Raw genomic sequence first — 7,247 nt, 5'->3', positions numbered from 1 at the left:
CGTCTGTTTTGAACGTCTTAAATTGAAAGGGCGGTCACAAATTGGTCCATTTCACTCCTTGTCGACAATCACACAGCACCTGAGGTAACAAGCACATCTCGAGCCCCATTGTGCTCTCCATTGTTCATGCCAACTCAGTGCCTCGCTCTTTGCTACTGTGTAAAACTCTTGTCATCCAACTGCAAAACACTGGGACACAACAAGTTTCCGCGTCTCCATTGCACTGATCGTACTACGAAACGCTCCCCAAACTTGGCAATCACCCATGCAGATGACTTTTCCGACTTTACACGACGCTCACGCTAGTGACAGCCTTATTTATAGTTCGACGTCGCGCCAAAGCGAATGAGCACATTTCGCCTACGGCTTAGGCCGCTCTCCTAGTGTGGCTGCTCTGTGTCTGCAGGCAGCGAGGGGCTGCAAGCTTCCTGTGTTCGCACCTATATCACCTGTGCTTCCTTGTCAGAGACAGACTATCGCAAAACATACAACTCACTCCATGAATTGATTGCTACGGCATCTGTTATCAGCAGTCACAACCAGCAACACCAGTAGCAGCCGACTGCACGCAAAGAATGGGAACGTGCAGTGGGATTTACGTGAAATCGGCGCAAGGCAGATCTTTCCGACGTAGGCCTGAGAATCTTATGGGAACATTTGTACTGTTTCTAAATTAAGTGTAGGTGTGGGAGGAGGGTGCTTCCTGCGCACGAATAAAACCTCGCTCGCCAATTGTGGATGTTAATCGTTCGCTCGTATCTGCCTACACACCTCTGCTGGTTGGGAGTTATTCCACTTGCATGGCAAGGTGCGCATGTAGGTGTGTTAAAAATTCTGGAGACGCTGGGTATCGATCCCAGTACCTCCCGCACGCTAAGCGAGCGCTCTACCATCTGAGCTACGCCCACCCCCCCGTTAACTAGTAGTGCTACATACAGTCATATCAACGTCACAGACCCTTGCACTCCCATTATTCCGCAGACAAACCCTACTCTCTATGTATCAGTGAGGGTGTCTTTCAGGTTTCGTGCATTCTGTATCGAATCGTAGTTGGCCACAATGAAAGTGGCACGCATAACGTCGAAAATAGAGTTCAGATACCGCTCTGAGTAAGACGAACGTGTTGTCCACTCTCTAGACTTCAATGACGTTAAGCCGTGATACCTAAGACAGATCTGCACTCGATGACACCACGATAACAGCCGGTCCCCACACTTACATCTTGCTCTCCTTATGACAGTATACATCATATCAGTCTGTGACGCTGGTTTTGCAACTTCTTGCGTGCGTTTATGTTCGCCGCGACCAACACTTACCATGTACTGACCACAAAACATGGAGGAGCCGGGGCTTGAACCCGAGACCGTTCACACGCTAAGCGAACGATCTGTCAACTGAGCTACAGCTACACACACGACCAAGCCTGGCTATTCTCCATTCTTTGCGACTCTGATGTGCACGGACACGATGGTTGGTTGGTTTGTAGCGGCGAAGGTACCAGAATACAAAGGCGCGGACACGTTCATATACACAAGAGTTCCAAGTAGTTTCGATGCTCTGGTATTACGAATGCAAATTCCGTCTGTTTTGAACGTCTTAAATTGAAAGGGCGGTCACAAATTGGTCCATTTCACTCCTTGTCGACAATCACACAGCACCTGAGGTAACAAGCACATCTCGAGCCCCATTGTGCTCTCCATTGTTCATGCCAACTCAGTGCCTCGCTCTTTGCTACTGTGTAAAACTCTTGTCATCCAACTGCAAAACACTGGGACACAACAAGTTTCCGCGTCTCCATTGCACTGATCGTACTACGAAACGCTCCCCAAACTTGGCAATCACCCATGCAGATGACTTTTCCGACTTTACACGACGCTCACGCAACGCTCACGCTAGTGACAGCCTTATTTATAGTTCGACGTCGCGCCAAAGCGAATGAGCACATTTCGCCTACGGCTTAGGCCGCTCTCCTAGTGTGGCTGCTCTGTGTCTGCAGGCAGCGAGGGGCTGCAAGCTTCCTGTGTTCGCACCTATATCACCTGTGCTTCCTTGTCAGAGACAGACTATCGCAAAACATACAACTCACTCCATGAATTGATTGCTACGGCATCTGTTATCAGCAGTCACAACCAGCAACACCAGTAGCAGCCGACTGCACGCAAAGAATGGGAACGTGCAGTGGGATTTACGTGAAATCGGCGCAAGGCAGATCTTTCCGACGTAGGCCTGAGAATCTTATGGGAACATTTGTACTGTTTCTAAATTAAGTGTAGGTGTGGGAGGAGGGTGCTTCCTGCGCACGAATAAAACCTCGCTCGCCAATTGTGGATGTTAATCGTTCGCTCGTATCTGCCTACACACCTCTGCTGGTTGGGAGTTATTCCACTTGCATGGCAAGGTGCGCATGTAGGTGTGTTAAAAATTCTGGAGACGCTGGGTATCGATCCCAGTACCTCCCGCACGCTAAGCGAGCGCTCTACCATCTGAGCTACGCCCACCCCCCCGTTAACTAGTAGTGCTACATACAGTCATATCAACGTCACAGACCCTTGCACTCCCATTATTCCGCAGACAAACCCTACTCTCTATGTATCAGTGAGGGTGTCTTTCAGGTTTCGTGCATTCTGTATCGAATCGTAGTTGGCCACAATGAAAGTGGCACGCATAACGTCGAAAATAGAGTTCAGATACCGCTCTGAGTAAGACGAACGTGTTGTCCACTCTCTAGACTTCAATGACGTTAAGCCGTGATACCTAAGACAGATCTGCACTCGATGACACCACGATAACAGCCGGTCCCCACACTTACATCTTGCTCTCCTTATGACAGTATACATCATATCAGTCTGTGACGCTGGTTTTGCAACTTCTTGCGTGCGTTTATGTTCGCCGCGACCAACACTTACCATGTACTAACCACAAAACATGGAGGAGCCGGGGCTTGAACCCGAGACCGTTCACACGCTAAGCGAACGATCTGTCAACTGAGCTACAGCTACACACACGACCAAGCCTGGCTATTCTCCATTCTTTGCGACTCTGATGTGCACGGACACGATGGTTGGTTGGTTTGTAGCGGCGAAGGTACCAGAATACAAAGGCGCGGACACGTTCATATACACAAGAGTTCCAAGTAGTTTCGATGCTCTGGTATTACGAATGCAAATTCCGTCTGTTTTGAACGTCTTAAATTGAAAGGGCGGTCACAAATTGGTCCATTTCACTCCTTGTCGACTATCACACAGCACCTGAGGTAACAAGCACATCTCGAGCCCCATTGTGCTCTCCATTGTTCATGCCAACTCAGTGCCTCGCTCTTTGCTACTGTGTAAAACTCTTGTCATCCAACTGCAAAACACTGGGACACAACAAGTTTCCGCGTCTCCATTGCACTGATCGTACTACGAAACGCTCCCCAAACTTGGCAATCACCCATGCAGATGACTTTTCCGACTTTACACGACGCTCACGCTAGTGACAGCCTTATTTATAGTTCGACGTCGCGCCAAAGCGAATGAGCACATTTCGCCTACGGCTTAGGCCGCTCTCCTAGTGTGGCTGCTCTGTGTCTGCAGGCAGCGAGGGGCTGCAAGCTTCCTGTGTTCGCACCTATATCACCTGTGCTTCCTTGTCAGAGACAGACTATCGCAAAACATACAACTCACTCCATGAATTGATTGCTACGGCATCTGTTATCAGCAGTCACAACCAGCAACACCAGTAGCAGCCGACTGCACGCAAAGAATGGGAACGTGCAGTGGGATTTACGTGAAATCGGCGCAAGGCAGATCTTTCCGACGTAGGCCTGAGAATCTTATGGGAACATTTGTACTGTTTCTAAATTAAGTGTAGGTGTGGGAGGAGGGTGCTTCCTGCGCACGAATAAAACCTCGCTCGCCAATTGTGGATGTTAATCGTTCGCTCGTATCTGCCTACACACCTCTGCTGGTTGGGAGTTATTCCACTTGCATGGCAAGGTGCGCATGTAGGTGTGTTAAAAATTCTGGAGACGCTGGGTATCGATCCCAGTACCTCCCGCACGCTAAGCGAGCGCTCTACCATCTGAGCTACGCCCACCCCCCCGTTAACTAGTAGTGCTACATACAGTCATATCAACGTCACAGACCCTTGCACTCCCATTATTCCGCAGACAAACCCTACTCTCTATGTATCAGTGAGGGTGTCTTTCAGGTTTCGTGCATTCTGTATCGAATCGTAGTTGGCCACAATGAAAGTGGCACGCATAACGTCGAAAATAGAGTTCAGATACCGCTCTGAGTAAGACGAACGTGTTGTCCACTCTCTAGACTTCAATGACGTTAAGCCGTGATACCTAAGACAGATCTGCACTCGATGACACCACGATAACAGCCGGTCCCCACACTTACATCTTGCTCTCCTTATGACAGTATACATCATATCAGTCTGTGACGCTGGTTTTGCAACTTCTTGCGTGCGTTTATGTTCGCCGCGACCAACACTTACCATGTACTGACCACAAAACATGGAGGAGCCGGGGCTTGAACCCGAGACCGTTCACACGCTAAGCGAACGATCTGTCAACTGAGCTACAGCTACACACACGACCAAGCCTGGCTATTCTCCATTCTTTGCGACTCTGATGTGCACGGACACGATGGTTGGTTGGTTTGTAGCGGCGAAGGTACCAGAATACAAAGGCGCGGACACGTTCATATACACAAGAGTTCCAAGTAGTTTCGATGCTCTGGTATTACGAATGCAAATTCCGTCTGTTTTGAACGTCTTAAATTGAAAGGGCGGTCACAAATTGGTCCATTTCACTCCTTGTCGACAATCACACAGCACCTGAGGTAACAAGCACATCTCGAGCCCCATTGTGCTCTCCATTGTTCATGCCAACTCAGTGCCTCGCTCTTTGCTACTGTGTAAAACTCTTGTCATCCAACTGCAAAACACTGGGACACAACAAGTTTCCGCGTCTCCATTGCACTGATCGTACTACGAAACGCTCCCCAAACTTGGCAATCACCCATGCAGATGACTTTTCCGACTTTACACGACGCTCACGCAACGCTCACGCTAGTGACAGCCTTATTTATAGTTCGACGTCGCGCCAAAGCGAATGAGCACATTTCGCCTACGGCTTAGGCCGCTCTCCTAGTGTGGCTGCTCTGTGTCTGCAGGCAGCGAGGGGCTGCAAGCTTCCTGTGTTCGCACCTATATCACCTGTGCTTCCTTGTCAGAGACAGACTATCGCAAAACATACAACTCACTCCATGAATTGATTGCTACGGCATCTGTTATCAGCAGTCACAACCAGCAACACCAGTAGCAGCCGACTGCACGCAAAGAATGGGAACGTGCAGTGGGATTTACGTGAAATCGGCGCAAGGCAGATCTTTCCGACGTAGGCCTGAGAATCTTATGGGAACATTTGTACTGTTTCTAAATTAAGTGTAGGTGTGGGAGGAGGGTGCTTCCTGCGCACGAATAAAACCTCGCTCGCCAATTGTGGATGTTAATCGTTCGCTCGTATCTGCCTACACACCTCTGCTGGTTGGGAGTTATTCCACTTGCATGGCAAGGTGCGCATGTAGGTGTGTTAAAAATTCTGGAGACGCTGGGTATCGATCCCAGTACCTCCCGCACGCTAAGCGAGCGCTCTACCATCTGAGCTACGCCCACCCCCCCGTTAACTAGTAGTGCTACATACAGTCATATCAACGTCACAGACCCTTGCACTCCCATTATTCCGCAGACAAACCCTACTCTCTATGTATCAGTGAGGGTGTCTTTCAGGTTTCGTGCATTCTGTATCGAATCGTAGTTGGCCACAATGAAAGTGGCACGCATAACGTCGAAAATAGAGTTCAGATACCGCTCTGAGTAAGACGAACGTGTTGTCCACTCTCTAGACTTCAATGACGTTAAGCCGTGATACCTAAGACAGATCTGCACTCGATGACACCACGATAACAGCCGGTCCCCACACTTACATCTTGCTCTCCTTATGACAGTATACATCATATCAGTCTGTGACGCTGGTTTTGCAACTTCTTGCGTGCGTTTATGTTCGCCGCGACCAACACTTACCATGTACTAACCACAAAACATGGAGGAGCCGGGGCTTGAACCCGAGACCGTTCACACGCTAAGCGAACGATCTGTCAACTGAGCTACAGCTACACACACGACCAAGCCTGGCTATTCTCCATTCTTTGCGACTCTGATGTGCACGGACACGATGGTTGGTTGGTTTGTAGCGGCGAAGGTACCAGAATACAAAGGCGCGGACACGTTCATATACACAAGAGTTCCAAGTAGTTTCGATGCTCTGGTATTACGAATGCAAATTCCGTCTGTTTTGAACGTCTTAAATTGAAAGGGCGGTCACAAATTGGTCCATTTCACTCCTTGTCGACTATCACACAGCACCTGAGGTAACAAGCACATCTCGAGCCCCATTGTGCTCTCCATTGTTCATGCCAACTCAGTGCCTCGCTCTTTGCTACTGTGTAAAACTCTTGTCATCCAACTGCAAAACACTGGGACACAACAAGTTTCCGCGTCTCCATTGCACTGATCGTACTACGAAACGCTCCCCAAACTTGGCAATCACCCATGCAGATGACTTTTCCGACTTTACACGACGCTCACGCTAGTGACAGCCTTATTTATAGTTCGACGTCGCGCCAAAGCGAATGAGCACATTTCGCCTACGGCTTAGGCCGCTCTCCTAGTGTGGCTGCTCTGTGTCTGCAGGCAGCGAGGGGCTGCAAGCTTCCTGTGTTCGCACCTATATCACCTGTGCTTCCTTGTCAGAGACAGACTATCGCAAAACATACAACTCACTCCATGAATTGATTGCTACGGCATCTGTTATCAGCAGTCACAACCAGCAACACCAGTAGCAGCCGACTGCACGCAAAGAATGGGAACGTGCAGTGGGATTTACGTGAAATCGGCGCAAGGCAGATCTTTCCGACGTAGGCCTGAGAATCTTATGGGAACATTTGTACTGTTTCTAAATTAAGTGTAGGTGTGGGAGGAGGGTGCTTCCTGCGCACGAATAAAACCTCGCTCGCCAATTGTGGATGTTAATCGTTCGCTCGTATCTGCCTACACACCTCTGCTGGTTGGGAATTATTCCACTTACATGGCAAGGTGCGCATGTAGGTGTGTTAAAAATTCTGGAGGCGCTGGGTATCGATCCCAGTACCTCTCGCACGCTGGGCGAGCGCTCTACCATCTGAGCTACGCCCACC

The 7,247-nt window shown here is 49.4% G+C and overlaps 1 non-coding gene across 1 annotated transcript; it reads right to left on the bottom strand.

Annotated features, from left to right (window-relative positions):
* Positions 1-7,173: 7,173 nt before the first annotated feature.
* Trnaa-agc (transfer RNA alanine (anticodon AGC)) lies at positions 7,174-7,247 on the bottom strand. Its single transcript has one exon. It is a non-coding gene; the product is annotated as a tRNA-Ala (tRNA).

The sequence above is a fragment of the Schistocerca gregaria genome, unplaced genomic scaffold (genome assembly GCF_023897955.1).
Source record: "Schistocerca gregaria isolate iqSchGreg1 unplaced genomic scaffold, iqSchGreg1.2 ptg000451l, whole genome shotgun sequence".
In the NCBI taxonomy this organism is placed as follows: domain Eukaryota; kingdom Metazoa; phylum Arthropoda; class Insecta; order Orthoptera; family Acrididae; genus Schistocerca; species Schistocerca gregaria.
Note: the sequence above shows the minus strand (reverse complement) of the source record. Positions and strands in the feature narration are given on the sequence as shown.